Genomic DNA, 19009 nt, shown 5'->3' with positions numbered 1-19009 from the left:
GATCACATTTATGAATTAATGTGCTTCTCGTTTTTTGTTTTTTTTTATAAAATGTTATAAAAAAATAAATCCGTTATAATCAAGTGGAGTGAGTGTAAAGACACAACACATTTACACGTGAAGCAATATGTTTCACAACTAAATGGGATCAGCTGCTCATCAATGGTGACATTAGGCCCAGGTTTGTAAAACAGGGGGAGGTGGTGCACACACTTATCCCACACTGTCCTGATGGCAGCTAGCTTGTCTCTCTGCCGTCGAGCTGGTCTGTCGTCTCGGTTATCAAAACGGATAATCCTGGAAATTTTGTGGAAGTTTTCCAGAGACACTGATGCACGGATAGGTTCTTGCCGGTTTCTGCATCCCACAGGCATTCTGTGGATTCCCCTTTGGACCTGAAAACTCCAGCAAGGATAAGAACCCCAAAGTAGGCCTTTGGGGTTCTTAGATGAATTTGGTCTCCTTCCACCTCTCTCCAAAAAAAACACCTTCCTTCTAGATTACTGCAATCCAGAATAATTTTCTGGATGGAATCTGGGATGAAAAGCTCAAATGAAGACTTCATGTCCTGCACATGAGTAACTTCCAGCCGTGTTGGCCCTGGCTTATCACAGTAACAGCTCTGCAGGGTGGCTCATTTCTTGGGCAAGAAGACCATTCAATTTCACCATTTATTGACATCCATATTTCTTCACTTGCTGTCTGGTGGGCTTGTTCTGGTCCTGGAGCTGGCTGCAGATGGGGTACTCGTCTTCGTTTTGTTACTAAATGGTGCTCAACCTCATCCTCTTCTTCAAAGTCACTGTCAGACTCTGAATTTTCAGAAATGTGAAATATTCTGAAACCTCTTTGTCAACATCATCATCCGAAGCTCCTCTCTCTTCCAAAATCAATTGGATGGCCCTCGCAGCAGATAATCTTTTGCCATCTTTATCAGTTGTGATAAAGAACCACACTGGCAAAGTCTTATTTATAGTATTATGCCTCTAATTTGCAGGTGGGACAGGGTATGAGAAAATAAAATTTGGATCCCTCAAGAAAGAGGGTAAAATGTGCGGGAATGTCAGAGCAGACGGTGTTGATAGTTGAATTTTCAACAATGTTGCAACTTTGTGCGGAGCAGGAGGGGAAGAAAACACTATCAGCAGCACCAGAAAGGAGGAAGACAGAGTGTGGGAACACAGGACCTGCACTTTCAACACTTTTATTAGACCTGGGTCCAGTGGACCCGAACACCTTGTATGTAATGTAAATGCGTGGGGGGAGGTACAGTATGAGGTCATTGAAAATTAGTTCGGATTTATGTTCCTCACAGAAAATAAGCCAAAGCCAATGAATTTCAGGTTGAAAAAATAATTAATTGTTTAATTTTTCTTTTGAGAAAAACTGAAAACGGGTCTCACAGACCCGAACACCATACAAGGGTTAAAATAACATATTTTTTTCCACTTGGTCTTAAAAAAAAATAAGATGCTATATCCTACTTAAGATTATTTCTGACCCTTAGTTGAGAAATGATCACTAAAAGTTGGAGGTTTGCCCTAAAGTTATAATATAATGTGTAGCTGAGAGATTGAGTGGAAGATGAGGTTGATAAGTGAGTGTATCTTCTAATCCTTGTCCACAGACAAAAAGGGAAAGCGCTTGCTAACGGAAACTGCTACTTGAAAACAGCAGAGAGCTACCTGAGACTGTGGGGTTCTTATCAAAACAGAAGAGGTCGCTAAGTGGGAAGAATCTGGCATGAATTAAAATCAGGAATATTTTAAGATGTAATGATGCCTCATGTGAGTCCCAGCTTGATATGGTCCTACATATCCTTCACTCTTTCTCTTGGTTTTATGTGTAATGGTGGTGAAAATCTGTAAACAAGCAGGGATTAGGACTGCAGACACATGCTTGTAATGTCTGTGGTGGTTTTAAAGTCCCTACATCTCTATTTACACGTGCAATTTTGGGGGGGGGGATCTATTTTTGATCCTCTTAGGGAAGGTCACCACATCTAGCGGAACAAAATGACACATCTTTCAAAGATGAGGTACTCAACGAGATACTTTTATATCTTCAAATAACTGATTACATTTAACCCTTTAAAGTGTGAACCATGAAATTATTGGTAGAAAATTATATTTTTTTGAAAACTTAGTACTTATTGAACCTTCTTACAGATAAAAAAAATATTTATTTATTTTTATTATTATTAAATTATTGTTATATTTGCATCAAATTTGCTAAACCTGTGTAAATGTATTGCATTATGCTATTTTCACAAGCCCTAAGACTCATTCTGACCCCGTATCAGTTTCTCATCTTATATTCCTGTCATGTTTCTAAGATGAAAAAGTGTTAGCCCTTTAATGTTGACCTAACCCTTCCCCCGGAGTATGCTCCCGTTTTCCCTTTGGTTATGAGATGCAAAACAGAGAAAAACACAATCACCACAAAAGAGAAAGTGATAGGAATACAAATGCAAAACAGCTTAAATGAAGAATATTGAATTTGCATTTAATTTCAAGCTCTATCTCTGTTATGTGCTGCATAATCATCTACTACAGGGATTGTCGAATTTTGCATGTGACATGGGACAGTCTATGACAAATGCTACTTTTAAAATTCAACTCACTGTCTCTCGCACAGCAGGGCTTTTATAATTGCACAAACAGCTGAGCATAATGTACAAAACAGCAATTAAATGTTCTCTCACTGAATTTAATAATACTTCCTAATTATATGGTCTACTTCAGTGTCTACAGAATCTGGCACAAAGGAAAAATGATGCGGTCTAATACCAAATTATATCATTCAAACCCCTTCATAATAAGTACACAAACATATCATAAACATGAAAGTAAGATGTGATATTAAAACCTTCGTGCAAAAGTGAAAAAAAGAGAAAGGTTTTTGTGATGAAAATAAATGAGAATAAGGGTCTGAGAAGAAGTGGTGAGGCGAGATGATACTGAATGGAGACATAGTGGGAGAGGACTGTGGATGTGTGTGTGAGAAAGTATGGCAGAAGAGCTGGACTATTAATGTGACAAATGGCGATTTCATCTGCTGACTGCATGCACATGACTACATTAGTGCACTCTAAATCACGACTAGAGGAAGTATGAGGAAACTAAGTAACATACTAAATAGGAGACTGAATGAAGGAATATCGGGCATCTCAGGTAGACGGGCATGCACTGTATTCGTGGTTGTAGTGGTTTAAGTAAAACAAGAAAAAAAGAATAAGAATAGAAATGTGAGAGAATTAGGAAAGGGGTGCGGGAGTAGTGGAGAGATTATTTGTAGCTTTTTGCATGAATGCTCAGGGGAATTCAAGAAAATGTTCCTCAGGCCAGGAAGTGTCTTACAGTTTGTACATGAGTGGGAGAGACAGACAGACAGTCATACATGCAAGCCAAGGTGTGCAAAAGGGCATTTGGCAAATTTTCTGTAGGGCACCATGAAATACCTTTATGTTGCCCAAGTCATGCCAGCAGCAGTGATCAAATCTAGTACATGCTTCAACTTGGATACAACATCTAAATGTGTCTGTTGGCAACAACAATATGTATTGAACTACACACTGGAAACAGTCTGCTCCCAAGAGTTACCGATTCTCTTTTAACAAGTTTCACTCTCAGGTGCAGCCTACTCACTACAAACTTTACAGAGTTGGGAAGGGTGTAATATTGGCTTGAATTCCAGCTTCCTGTGCCATTAAGATACTTGTAATAGACCTGGATCAGTTTGTCCATTGACAGAACATACCGGGTATATGAATTCTAAGTTGAAATGATGAGTTTGGGACTGTCCATTTCAGATTTTGGTGAATACAGAAAAGAAGAAATGCATAGTTTGCACATTTCATTGATTACCAAGGGACAGCCATTTTTTAAAATGAAGGCAAGGGCAGGAAGTATAACATTCCAAGGGTTTATGGGTAATAAAACACATTTCTGCGAGTATTAAGCAGTAGCATAATAAACTGCAGTATAAATAAACGACTGGTTGCACAAATGACTTTTCTAATGTAAGGCAGAACAGAAGAAAATTATAATAAAAAAAAAAAACCAAAAAGGAGCAAACATAACAAAAACTTTAGTATCTGGTATATTTTAAACTAATCTGAACACCTTTATTTTTATTTTAAGTGTGAGATTCAAAGCTCAAAAGCAGAGCTTTACAAGGAAAGCACTGGCTGATTTTAGGATATCAGTGAAAGGTGAATCCCGAGGACTGAGTGACATGGAATTAAAATGAGAACCTTTCATTTTAATGTTTCTGTGTGCCTGAAATACAAGTACTGAGCCAGGTTAGAACTGGGAATTTTATTTTATCATCGCATCTGAGCAAACATAATCATCCCCAAAATGTTAAACGTGCAATTTATTGACTGATTATAAATTTGTATTTTGTGCTTCATGTATAGTGTAATTATTTACCTAATGTTCCATCAGCTGTCATGCAGTGAACTGGAATCGTCACCTTCATTTGTGCTATAGGATCAGGACAGAGTCACCTCCCCTAACCTCTGTGTTTCAGGTGCTTTTAGCAGGCTGTGGCTAAAGTGTCTTCAGCCATTTTGGCTTCGTAATGGACACCCCAGGCCCATTATACAGCAGACAGCCAACTGACAGGAGGGAGGAGTACTCTATAGTCATTGGCAAGGATGATAATGGTGGAATAATGACTCTTAAATGTTCCCCCTGAAGTCGACAGAGGCCATCCTTCATTTCCTGCAAGCTATCTGACAACCAGAATCAGCATACAACAGCACTCTTATTCATGTGTCATATAAAAAACCTCACTTTTCCAGAATAACACATGCAAAATGCTCTAAATTCACATAGTTGATTAACATTTACTTTAACTAATTGGAAGAATTTATAAACTACAAATTAAGGCACATGATGCTACAAAGTAACAGCTCAAATGGGGAAGCAGAAGTTACTGTATTTGGAAAGAGAGATTCAGTAATCTATCATGGCCACGGTGGAGAATTCGTCATTTTCTTCTATCAGTAACGATATGGTTGATCGATGGACAATGAATTCAGTAGGTGTATGAATTTTTTAACACTTTTAATCAAAGCTGCATATCTTTAAAAACTTGATAAACCTCTCATCACAGTAAAATACATTCCTCCCTGATCAGCAAAAGCACATGGCATTTTTCTGCTCAAGTCCTCGCCTCATCCGACCAGTTCAGTTTTGTGCAGATGGGCCATGGAGCGAGAAAATTATCATCAAGACACCAGACTGAAAAAAGACACTGCAATCTGTTTTCCCACGAAAACGGGATGTCATCAGTGTCTCGCCCTCATTTTACCAATGTAATATGAAGGGATGAAACAAAACACCACACCACTGCCTTGGTGAATATTGCATAAATTGGGCCTGTCTCAGTGATTTCACAGCCTAAATAAGACAGTCTCATTTAGTTTGCTCTGACTCAGAGCTCGATCCTAGGATACAAAGGAGGGAATCAACACTGAGATAAATGGTGCGTGTTGTCAACGCAACTCTTCCCTACAGTGACAGTGGTGTAACTCTGATCTAATTGAGACAGCTTGTAATACAAGATTCAGAATAAAATGCTTTATCTTCATTTATGCTGGGAGATTTTATATTAATCTGGGATTATTTGTCAGAGTATTAAGGTGCTACAATGCTTTTTGCTGTTTTGATAATAAGCGCACATCTATTTATTCTGAATATCAAAATCATGACATTTCACTATTAACTTGAATGTAATTAAAACAGATTTTAATGAATTATTGATTTAACAAATTTTCCACAAAGAAAATACCACAGCTTGAATATTCTATTGAATATTCAAGCTTTAAATAATAATTTAAACCCACCATATGTTTACATTCAAACTTCTACTTGGATCAAACTCAACTCCGTCAGCACACTGATTACTATATGAAGGGCACGGACTGAAATGCTCTGCTGCTGAATTAGTCATTGATGGCTTTGGAACACAGTGGACTTCTTTTTATGTATTAGCTGTTGGATAATTTGCAAGAGCTTTAAAATGTCCATATTGTGCACAGCTAAGAGGAGACGGGATGTTTTGTCTCATTTCTTATAAATGGGTCCTTCCACACTGCTTTTGGCAGCTTCCCACAACATAATAGGACTTCACCACACAGAAGGGACAAATGGGAGAGATCAGTATATGGCAGCTGGACCAAGACTCCATTCAACAAATAAATGTGCGGCAACATTGCACCTGCAGTAGGTATGAACCATTTCTAAATCAAGCTCTCTCCTTCACTCTCTCAATCTCATCTTGTGCTCTCTTTTGGGAAGATAAACATCCTTGGCCCTTTCCTAGTACCTGTTCTCATCTGTCAGACTACGATAAGGGTACATATACCCTGTCAATACTATTGATGCTAAGACTGCCCACGTCATCTAAACTGTGATGGAGTATTTCACTTCAGTAAATTATACCCTCCAGATAAGTGACAGACAGAATAGCAGAAATAAGCTTAGTACAGTGAAAACTGCTTATATTCAGGGGGTGGATTCAATAACAGAAAGACCTACAGCTCAGCAGAATGCAATGATAAATATTACCTTTGTGAATTTTGAACTTTAATGTACAATTCGTATTTGTCCACTGGGGCCAGGAAAACCTCACGATGTAATTCAATTCAATGCAATATCATTACAGCCTATTGCCTCAGAAATTAACTCAATAAATAACTCAGAGTCTCAACATACATTTAAGTCATAGGCTTTACCAGACATTGCATTTATTGTATTAAAATTAGATTTCAGATAGGTGCTGGTGTTTGAAACACATTTAAGTGCATGTAGTCATCATTTCCCGTTAACCGTCTTCTGAAATCTCTCTTCTAATGCTGCCTAAAAAGCATTACAGTACATCTCCATGTCAGTGTGCCCACTTCTACATATGATGCATGCTATAAACGCTTGTTGGTTTTTATTCGTTTAATAGTTATACTTAAAAAAAAATGTTTCTACTAGAGCAAGAACTCAGAAGTCAATTGCTCTTTACTTTCTCAGCAAAGCCAATTGTTGCCATTACTTTGTGAATTTCTAATGGCTAAAATGCCTTTGCTGACTTGTAAATAATTCAGTGTGACAGTGGCAGTGTTGCAGTACAAACAATGACACATAGCTGGCATCTTTTAGAGTATTTTAAATCATGCTACACTAGTTCCTGTTAGTCCTATCAGGCACAATGTTTGAGGCACATTCACTTTTCCAAACTGTGTGCATTAAAACCACCACAGCGATCGCGTTGCACTAATTGCATGCCACAGAGAAACAGTGCGTTGCTTTGTTGTGTACAAAATCTATAGACTATATGTTACAATCACTGTTGCATTTTCCAAAAGCATGCAAATGGAGTTATTGTTTCCTTTTCTCTCTTTGTGTTCTGAACTGAAGAAGCGGCAATCAATCACAAAATCTACATTTTGTTGAAAATCTGAATGGTTTGTGTGTTTAGAATGAGGCCCAGCGTGTACTTTAGTACTTTCATGTCTCATCCTCTGGGTTTCCATGTTAAATATGCTTTTGACAGCTGGATCTTATTATTTATGACATCAGAGCTGACAAAAAAAGATAGCTGCTGTGCCTTGTTAAATTTATGCTCGGGGAAATTTTTTGGCTGCTGGTGGTACCCAGGAGATGTGAAAGGAAAAGAAATATAGTGTACTCTGCAGGCTGCGAGAAGCGCTTGACCTAAAGGAACCCACTCCCTGTACATTTTGTAAACAAGGTAAACAAACATATAGAAAAAACTTGAAGGCACACCCAATGTACATTTGTCAAAAACTGCTGAGTCATTGATTATTCGCCATTCTGACAGTGAAGCAGATGCCACCAGACAATGATAAAAACAACAACACCAGAATGTGATACAACTAGCTGCCATGTCTTATGGCATCAGTTTCAACTGTTGAGCAATCAGCAGTGACTTAACCCTTTTCCCTGAAGCAGTGAGCTTTTGATGTACTTCACAGAGCAGACATGTGTGTGGAGTCTGAGGCAGTAACATTAAAGACAGTGATTCTACTTCTAAGATTAACTTGATGTCTGTAAGAACAAGAGCACAAACGGCAATCTGGAACTGCATATATATTAATCCATTTAAATGAATTCCCACCACTCTTTGTTTCTTTGGTATCTCTTAAGTCCCTTATTTTTTTCAGAGTGCTTTTGACTCTCTGTCACTTGTTCTCCCATCAGCACAGCCGCTGTAGCTTCCAGGGCTAATATGGTCAGTGTAATGCACACAACAGTCTTTTATGTATGCAATGACATGTGTGTGTGTGCGTGCATGTTGCCTTTTTTTCTCTTCTCTTTTTATGCTTGTCTGATTAGCCTTCTTGGAATTAACATGCGGCCATGCCTGTTGGGACAAGGTGCTTCATTGGCAGCAGCGTGCTGAATATTGAATCAGGTGAATAGCAAACCTAGTTTTGATGTGGTAAACATGTGTTTGGGTTTTGTGATGATTGATTTGGATGGTGTTATCAAGAAAGATTGGCTAGCATTTTCAGAGGATAATCATGACTCATTCACCACAGGGATAGACTGAGTGGAATTAGGAAACATCTCACGCGCTCTCTTGGCAATGTGTCATTTGCTCTGATATCATCTCTTTCTTTGTCTCTCTCTGTTTGTACTTTTCCGGTCTCCTTTTCTTTCTCCCTGTCTGCAGATCTCTCTTGGCTTTTTTCTTTTTCATCTGATCTCTGTGGGTTTGCTTCGCGTGTGCCCTGTTAATGTCACCCTGCACGTTGGTTATCACAACCTGCCCTTGTCTGTTCAAGCCCATCTGCATCTCAAACAATACCTTAAATATGCAAGATAAATAATGAATTAGCATAAGTTCAATTAAGGATGCTATCTTTCTCTGTGCAACAGTAGCAGTCAGTGGATTAAAAAAAACTAAACAAAAACATAGCTACATTAAAATGAGCAAACTTTAAATACGTACATAAATACAACTGTGGTCAAATAACTGGCAGCTCTTTAGGAACTAATAATAAAGTCGATCTGCAAAACAGATGATTGCATTAGGCATTATACTGGGACTGGGCTCCAGAGGACAACCCCTTTAACCCTCTCAAGGCAGGCGTTGCCGATTTGCAACAGTTAAAATTTAACAACCTGATTACCCCACATACATATTTTATGAGTTTGTTTTACTCAGAAGTACCACTGAAGGACTTGGTTGTGCATTAGCAACAAAAAGTTTAATTTGAGCCGGAGAGGGTTAAGTTCCCCATGGCATCTCACAGATGCAAGTTTTTAAGCTCTTTTGGCAACTCTGAGTTCACTTTATAAGTCAACTTAATCTGTCTGCAGCAGCTAATGGTTCAGTAGCAATAGTGGAGCTGCTACAGTTAGATGTGGTTAGGCACATCTGTGGGTAGATATGAATCTCTATAGTCTGGAATGAATCCCAGCAAAATGTTGAAAAGGGATAAAAGACAATTTTCTCAATTTTTGTTGCCATTTATACTGTAAAGCTCCAGCTTCAAACTCACTCTATACACTTGCTGTTCATTTTTTAATGATCTTAATATGATGATTTAAAACAAAAGATAATGCCACCTACCTACTGTTCAAATCTTTGATTTGTGTTGGGAAGCCGATCAGATGAAAGATTCCATAAAATGAACTGACACAGTTTCTTTTAGACACGGGTTAAACTGAAAGGCTGCACTAAGGCCTTAAGGATTATTTTGTGATTTATGCAAAACTGCTGTAGCAGACTCCAATAAGCTTAGATTACTCTAGAAAACCCAAATAGATTCCATTTAAGTCTTAAATGACAGCATGCTGTTAACACTGTTTTGTATTAAACCTGGTGCTTTCAATTATTAGCTTTGCTGGCATTATTAGCTTTTTGTACTGGGATGCACGCAGCCCAAACATCCCATATGAATAGGGAGCAGAAGCATTTTGAGAGATGAAGATGTGTGCTCATGGTTTCCACATGCACTCTGCACAGTGTTTTGGCACAACTTACTAGCACAAGTTCAATGCTGTTGGGCACTGCCCTTCAGTACTTTTTCTGTGAAAAATAGCATCTTAGATCAATGCTGTGCAATACTGATCCAACTAGTTCTTGCACCATTTATGTTACATTTTCTCAGCAAAACTTTAAGTTTTAGGTTTCTTTTACTGTAAAGAAATATCCTCGATACCTTTTCCTATTCCGATTTACATTATATTCCCTCTTTCAGTGGCTTGCACATTGCTAGTGTTGAAGTGTGTTAGCCTACCATCTCCACTAAAGCTCATGTTGGCACATAAGATCACAGCCACCTGTTCCCACAGCTTGAACAAAGCTGGACATGTGTTCTTCTGCAAGCCTGATGGCAGATAGGTGTTCACCTACTTTGCAAAGTAATTCACTGAAATCCACTCCCACCATTATCTAAGACCTGAGTCAGAGGGAGAAACAGCCTTCTTCCTACGTGTTAAATCAACTTGATGGGCTCACGATGTTGATTCATCCTGCTGAGCTGAGCAATACACAAATTAAATGTCAGGCAGTTAAAAGACACAAGAACTGTGTAATTAGGTTTTGCCATTAGTATAGGATATTAAAATTCTTTTTTTTATTCTAAAAAATTGAAGTGACAAATTTATTGTTCAGTGTTTTAACATGACACATCTAAATTAAAAAAATGTAGTCGATCAATACGGCTGAAAGGGGCCACAATTGGGGTATGAGTGGTTGGTTGAAACACTGGCTGAACTCAGAGTGAACCACCTGTGGACTTGAGCCAAACCTCTGTCATGCACCAATAGAAAACAATGTAACTTTGAAAGCTCCTGTCAATTTTACATCCTGAATCTGTTCAAATGATCTTTAACATTACTTCCCTTCACCATAGCAAACCCTGTAAATACTATAGGCAGTCATTTTTAAAGAAGTAATCATTAATGAAATTGCAATTAACACAAGCGGGGTCTTAAGATGAGGGTAATGGTGTGAACAACAGTAAACAAACAGCAGCAGCTGTTACATGCGCACAATTTTTTATTCAGATTAAAATCACTCTGCTTAAGGATATTAGGTCGGCTAATTACATGGGATGTTATTTTAATATGCTCTGGTGTTTATCTGAACACACTTAATAAGAGGAGTGTGATGTGCAAAAGTAATGAATATGTCATGCATTAATCTTTCTCGGCTATCTTATCTCTCTGGCACAAGTTTGATCAGTTCTGTGAAGATGGATCCTGTCAGTTTAAACCCAGTAGTTTCAGTTATTTTGTTGCTTGAAAAAAGAAGACAAGAAAAAAAAACAGGGAATGAGTTGAGTTTTTTAAGTTTCTTTATACTTTGCTTCGATAGAACCAAACTTTTAATTTAATGTGGTACTGAGCAATGGTTCTCCTGGCTTTCTAAAGTTCTTTGAGAACATTTTTGTGCACAGTTTCTGGTTTTGCACTCATTTTCCATCCAGTTCTTGTACCCAGCCATTTTCAGAAGAATGTTTTCCTTTTTTAGTAAGTCACCTAAACACTTAGTTAAATAAACATACCAAAGTTAACACAGCTTGACCAGCATAAATTAGTATCCTGGCCAAAGAGCTATTAGCTGAAAACTTGGCACATCTTAGTATGGTGTGAAATATGTGCTTAAAAAATAGAAAAGTAAACAAGAAGGAGGACAACAGAAGTTGCAGCCTTAAAAACATCTACAGCAGCAGTAGTTGGAAGCCCTGAGAGATACATTTGGTCCTTTGTAGCTACCGTTTACCAAAATCTCATGAGAAATGGCCTAAATAGAAGGGTGGCTGTCAAGAATCCATTCTTAACCAAGAAAACAGTGAGAAATCGCTGTTAGAGTCGAGTCTGGACCTTAAGAGTACTAGAGCAGTATGGGACAATTTTGATAGAGATTGGAACAAAAGGCAAGCAGCATCCAAAGAAGAGCTTTGGAAGGTCCTTCAAGAATCCTAGAGAGATACTTCTGAAGACTAAGAAATCTGAAGAAACCTTGTATAAGAGAGTTCAGGCCATGCTGAAGAATAAAGATGAACTGATTTTAAAACTTGTTGAGACTGTACAAACTCTGTTTTTGCCTTAAGTACTGTACCTTGAATTATCGATGCACTGATTTCCTATTTTGCTAGTAATATGCAAAGAAACAATGTGTGACTTAAGACCTTTGAACAGTAACGTAATGTAGTAACTATGGCAAATAGAATATCTCATTAAGCCATTCTCCATTTTAAGCAATATTTTTAAGGAGATGGGGGTGCGGTAAGTGACGGAAGTGACGGACAGGGTAAGCGACTCATGTTGTAACTGACGTCAGACGCCGGAGATTTTTGGGGAAATTAAAGCGAATGGTAGTTTAGAATTGAACAAATTCCTTTAAGCTTCAGTATTGCCAAATACACTTATCAATTGTCTTATGACTAACAACATAACTAACAACATTTGTCTAACTCATCTCCAACACCCTGGAGAACAATGGGGAGAGTTTAGAGGCTCTCCAAGATTACATTGATCAGTGCTTCCAGGATCTCGTAATGAAGAAGGCCCAGAGTGCATCTTCCCCGGCCAAATCTGAGACGCCGTCGTCGAAAAGATGTCGCCCGGCAGATTCCCCCGGCACAACATCGCCAGCCGGCAAAAATATTGCTGACATACTGGAGTCGATCGACCAACGTTTGTCCAGTTTCGATGCAAGGCTGTCCGTGGTGGAGATTCTTCACCAGGAATTTAAATCCTTGCGAGAATCCCTGGAGTTCAGCCAGCAGCAGGTGGAAAAAAAAAAAAAAAGGGAGGTTGACTTCCATAAGTAATTTGAATGACTTGTTAATGCAGAAGATGTAACGTTTTTCTCTCCTTGAAGGAACAATAATCTATATTCACTCCTTGTTGTCACAAGTGTTTTTAATTCTGAACACCGGAATCTCCTAAGTTCCAATAAGCTTCGCTTATTATCTTGAATTTACATGCAATGGTTGCACGAAAAATAATTATAGCAACAGTCAGCAGCTTATCTATTATTCATTTCCTACTTAATTTATTTCACCAGTGTAATTAAGGATTTCTGTCTTTAACTTGCTAATCACTAGATTATATTTAAAGTTTGAAAATATTCCAACCAATGCACGTGTATTCTATGAATAGTTACACAATGTGTAGTTTTGCTTTCTCGGTTTCTTACAAAGATGTTGCTTTTACAAGCAAAAGGTTTTCACACTTTTACTCTCATCTTGCATTACCTTGTTGAACTAAATAATGAGCCTGCAGTTTCAAGGACCACATCAAGACCTAAAGCCTAATAAAGTAACTGTGCACAAAATTGCTGGAAGAATGAGCACATACAATTCAAAGCAATTCTCTGTCACATTGAGGAGTCAGTTCTTTCTTTCTTTCTGAAAAGGAACTGACTTTCCCCTGAAAGTCTGCTCTCTTCTTAACGTTAGCACTGCCCTGTTGAAAAACAAATTAGCTCATTATCCTTGAAAGGCTGGGCACATAGGAGCGGCATGCGTGACAAGCCAAGCCTTTGCTTGTGCCAAGCTGAAAATGTCAACATACTACCTCGAGAGTGCGCATTAAACTCAGGCGGTAATGGCTGTCACAAGACAGATCCCCATTATCAAGTCCATTAAGGCACCACACTTCTTCCCAGTGAAAAAAAAGAAAAAGAAAAAAACAGCCAACATGCTGCATAATCTTAAAGTTCAGAATAAGCATCTGTAGATAAATGCCAAGGTGACACACTTTCCATCATGCCTCCAAAAACCTTTCATATGAAGTTCATTAAAATCAACTACAGGAGACATATGTGCCAAAATATATTTTTGTGCATGCATATGTATGGGTGTGTAGGCATATCCAAAGTTTTCTATATGGTATGTCATTTCATTTGCATGAAAAGTAGCACCTCAGTAGCAAAGTTAATTCAATTTTCAAGTGTGATGACTAAAATGCGCTGGCATTTTCTCCGTAATGGATTCACAGTGTAATATACTGTATCCCCACTCAAACAATTTAATTTATTTTAGTACTTTTATTTATTTTTTTCTTTTCAGTCTAGTCTTACTGGAAGGGACTGAGCTCTCCACCTAATTTACCAAACAAACGTAAAACAAATGAGACAGGGATTCTACAGGAGTAAAGATGTTTGGAAGTGAAACGAGTAGTCAGATATTCAGTGTCTGTCTTCATTTCACAAACAGATGCCGTGATGAAATATTGTTTCAGATACGTAAACCACTTTAACTTAGCTAGAAGTTGTTACCTTTACATTGAGCCTGAGCGACTGTTTGCTTAATTTTAGTTTTTATTATCTCATATCCTAAATTGCAAACCTCTAAGTCATTTTTTGCATCAGGATCTAATTTCCTAATAGACTGTATTTCTTTTTTCTTCTGTTGTTCTGCACTCAAGTTTTTATTAATTTCCCCTTTTGGGAAATGAGTAGTGAGCAGAGGAAACAAAATATGGAAGAGGTCCCTCATGCATGAAATGAAAGAAAGCGCTTTGCCCTCCTGTAGGAGCTGACATTGACGTATTCTCCAAAGGTAACAGCTCACTCCTGTGACATTGTCACTACCCGATCCGTACCGGAAACCCGATCGGTACCCCGCATGCGCAAATCTTACGTCACTTCCTCTCTTTGCCAACATTGCGACATTCAATATATTTGACTGATACGGTTAGCGCCCAGTTAGCTCCTAGCATTTCTCAACAGCTCTGCCTCCTTTTCGACTGCCTGGGACATTTAAACAATGGATAATCCGTATACAAAGAAATTCATGCTTTTCTCCTCAACAGAGAGCGTCCCCCGATTGAGCAACAGCGCCGTAAAATAAGAGGAATGGCGCCTAATTACAGAGTTAATAATGCAGACTTTGTAATATCTCACGTGTAGATTCATCAGCCAGATGAAGTGTTTACTGACAATTGACAGTGATAGCGCACATCATCATCACTATTCCAACAATCCTCTCCTCACAGACAAGCATAAACACACTCGACTATCGCTAAATCAAATTTAACACACGTTTGTAATGACGCGAATTCAGTTTACAATAGGGTTTATTCGCTCGGTCAGCAGGTGGCAGTATCCTCGTACACTGGGGAGTAAACTGCCATTAAACGAACAGAAGAAGAAAAAAAAACATCTGCACATGCGCGGTACGGATCGGGTAGACCCGATTTGTACGGTCAGACTTTACACATGCGCAGTAAGGATCGGAGAGTCCTGATCCGTAACTATCTTTTTATTTTTCGTTTTTGTCCACATTGTACTGAAATGCTTCATTATTGCAAAAATTTTAAGATATACTTGTTATTCTTAACATCTTAACAGATACTCTGACCCATAACTATCGTAAAACGCTACGACCGGAAGTAGAAACCTTTCGCGCATGCGGGTTACCGATCGGGTTTCCGGTACAGATCGGGTAGTGACACTACCCGATCGGGTTTCCGGTACAGATCGGGTAGTGACACTCAGAAAAGATAAAGGAAACAACAAAATCACAAAATTCTTGCCAGAAAAAGATTCGTATATAAGCATGATCAAAATAAATGAGAAATATCTTCCTTCACACAATTACAAAATGTACAGTTAACATCAATGTCCTTTTTATAACGTACAAGAAAAGACCTAGTTGGGTAAAAACGATGAATAACTTTAAAAGATATTTCCTTTACTTTGTTATTTAATAGAAATTTCGCCGGTAAGGTCCAAATCTTCTCCCATTCCAGGGCCTGGTATAAGTTATTCCAGTAGGCGACAGCCGTTGGGACACAAGTTCTGTCTTTTTGAAACAGAGTTCGTATTTCACGGTTGTTTTTCCTCCTTACAGAGGGGAAACACATCTGACCGACATAAGTAGCAGCAGGATCCAGTGGTAAAGGGGTCAAATCACTAACAACAGGATTTCTAAACAACATTAAGACCCCAGCAGGGATAGCATCAAACACTACGGCATATTCCTTTGGTGGAACAGGAAGACCATATGTATTCAGAAATTCTGAGTAAGAGAGTAAACCTCCAGCTGGATTTATAAGTTGTGCAACACGATGAATCCCATTATCAAACCAATTACTTAAAAACACCGATTTATGTTTGTATAAAATGTCTCTATTGTTCCAAATATAGTATCTATGTGGAGAAAAGTTGTGTTTATAAATCAATGACCAGGAAAGAAGCATCTGTTTATGAAAGTTGGATAGTTTTAAAGGGATTTTATCAATATTGTAATTACAAAGCAAAAGAAAGTTAAGACCACCAATTTTTGAGAAAATATAATTGGGAATAAAGTTCCAAATTGAGGTTGGGTTCCTGAAAAATTGTTTAATGAGGAGAAGTCAAGAAAGTTTACTCCACCATGTTGGTATGAGTTGGATAAAACTGATCTTTTAATACAATGAATTCTATTCTTCCATATGAAATTATAAAGATGTCTGTCAATATTTGCCAGGGTTTCTTTATTTACATCAAGAGACAAAGCAGCATAAGTTAGACGAGATAAACCCTCTGCTTTCGTGAGTAAAACTCTCCCTTTAATGGATAAATCCCGCTGCAACCAGGCATTAAGCTTTTTTTGTGTTTTGTCCAAAATTGGAGTGAAATTAAGGGAGCACCTGGTGGATTGATCTTTATTAATGACTATACCAAGGTAAGTGACAGACTCTTTAACTGGGATGCCAGCAATAGATAGACTGGTACAATTTCTAAGGGCAAGCAGTTCACATTTGCCAATGTTTAGGTGGAGTCCTGAAGCTAAAGAAAAGGCATTAATTGTGTTAATAGCCATCTGCACCTGTGAATCATTTTTTAAAAAGAGAGTGGTATCATCAGCAAGTTGACTAATGAATATTTCTTCATCCGCAATTGTTATACCTTTCAGAGGACTGCGTTTAATATAATCAGAGAGGAGTTGAGCACAGATGAGAAATAAGTATGGGGAGATGGGGCAGCCTTGCCTGATACCGCGGTTCAAGTTAAACCTAGGTGAAGTACCTGCTTCTAGTCTGATGGAGCAGTTCATATTTTTGTACATTGTTTTAATTGCATTCTGAAAATAAGGGCCAAAGCCAAATTTGTCCAAAGCCTGAAAAATAAAACCATGTTCAATCGTGTCAAACGCTTTGCAGAAATCTACAAATAAGATAAAGCTATCATCCCTACACAGATCTGCATAATCAATTAGGTCAAAAATAAGTCTGATGTTGTTGGATATGTGTCTGTTAACCATAAAGCCAGACTGAGTTTCATCAATAATATCATTCAAAACAGCTTTCAGTCTTTTGGCAAAGATCTGAGCTAGGATCTTATAATCATTATTAAGGAGGCAAATTGGCCTCCAATTGTCAATATAAGTGGGATCTTTCTTTGGCTTTGGGATTAGGGTTAACAGACCTTGTGATAAAGTGGGGGGAAGAGACTGATTTGTAAGACTTTCAATGTATACATTAAGAAGAAATGGAGCCAGTTGATCTGCAAAAGTAATGTAAAATTCAGAGGTTAAGCCATCGGGTCCTGGGGATTTATTAAGTTTAAGACGTCGAATAGCAGGTAGCACTTCACTAATAGATATCGGCCTATCACAGAAACTCATCTGATCTTCTTTAACTGTTCGCAAATCAGGGATTTGTTCCATAAAGTTCAGAGCAGCACTCTCATCAAACTCTGACTTGTATAAATTTCTGTAAAAATTGGAGCAATAGGTGGAGACTTTTCGGGGATCATCAATTATAATACCGTCAATATTAAGTCTCCGAACAGAACCAAGTTTAGAACGAGATCTCTCTAATTTAAAAAAATAGGATGAGTGTTGTTCACCTTCTAACCATTTCCTCCTTGATCTCACAAAGGCTCCCTCTGCTTTCAGTTTATAGATATCATTTAACTTACTCTGTTGCAAAGCTAAGTCAGTTTTGTCTTCTTCAGATAGGTTCTCTGGTGGGATCTGAGTGAGAGCAGATATCCTAGTAATTACATTAATTTCTTCATTTTTCCTCTGTTTTGCTGCAGATGAGCCATACTCTCTTAAATATTTAGCGGCTTCAAATTTAAAGAGTTCCCAGTTTTGACAGTAGAGATGACTGGTTAAGGCTTTATCCCAGAAACGTTTGATTAATGACAAAATATCTTCAAGCACTTTTTCATGTTTTAGAAGGGAGTTATTAAGTTTCCAGTAGCAGCTCCTACAAGTTTGGGCGGCATTAGTATTGAAAAGGACCTGAAGTGATACCGCTTTGTGATCCGTGAGTGGAGTTGGCATTATATTGGCTATAACATTATCCCTATTTAAGCAATCAGAAATTAACCAGAAGTCAATACGGGATTTAGAAGAGTTGGATTTGTTACTCCATGTAAATAGTTTGGCTTTAGGGTTTTTAAATCTCCAAATGTCTATTAAATGAAACTTTTGCATGAATACATTTAAACAACAGGACAGAGAGTTATTTGAGCTAGGTGGCCATCTGTCTAGTGAAGGATCTGGAGCAATGTTAAAATCACCTCCAACTAATAACAGGAGATTCGGGTATTTGGATAACCAGAACAAAAAGCGTGTTTCAAGGGCATCCAGTAAGAAGTCATTATCAGACTTGGAATTAAAACCATACACGTTGGCAAGAAGAAGAAGTGTACCATCGATGTTGACAATCATTAACACATAGTGTCCTTCTGAGTCCATTTCAGAGTGCATAACGTTCCCATTAAATTTGTTCTTCAGAGTAGTAACTCCTGCCGATCTTTCCGATCCATGTGAGAACCATAGGTCCTTGCCCCACTGAGTTTTCCAAAAAGCAGTATCCTTAATATCAGAATGTGATTCTTGGAAAAAAAACAAAGTCAGTATTCTGTTGATTTGCAAACAAAAACAAAGCTTTTCGCTTAACAGTGTCTCTTAAACCCCTGACATTGAGAGAACAAAGTGATATAGACAGTGCGGCTTTAGCACAAAATAATGAACAGTTTACTTCCCATAGTTAACATGGAACTGGTATTAAGTTTTATCCTG

At 38.1% G+C, this 19009-nt stretch overlaps 1 protein-coding gene across 2 annotated transcripts in view; it reads right to left on the bottom strand.

Annotated features, from left to right (window-relative positions):
- The window catches only part of grid1a (glutamate receptor, ionotropic, delta 1a), a 290281-nt gene that overhangs the window by 101849 nt on the left and 169423 nt on the right, over nucleotides 1-19009 (bottom strand). The gene's annotated exons all lie outside the window — the stretch shown is intronic.

The sequence above is a fragment of the Mchenga conophoros genome, linkage group LG13, assembly GCF_057382185.1.
Source record: "Mchenga conophoros isolate Kocher_MC1m ecotype Shallow Benthic linkage group LG13, M_conophoros_male_GT1.1, whole genome shotgun sequence".
In the NCBI taxonomy this organism is placed as follows: domain Eukaryota; kingdom Metazoa; phylum Chordata; class Actinopteri; order Cichliformes; family Cichlidae; genus Mchenga; species Mchenga conophoros.
Note: the sequence above shows the minus strand (reverse complement) of the source record. Positions and strands in the feature narration are given on the sequence as shown.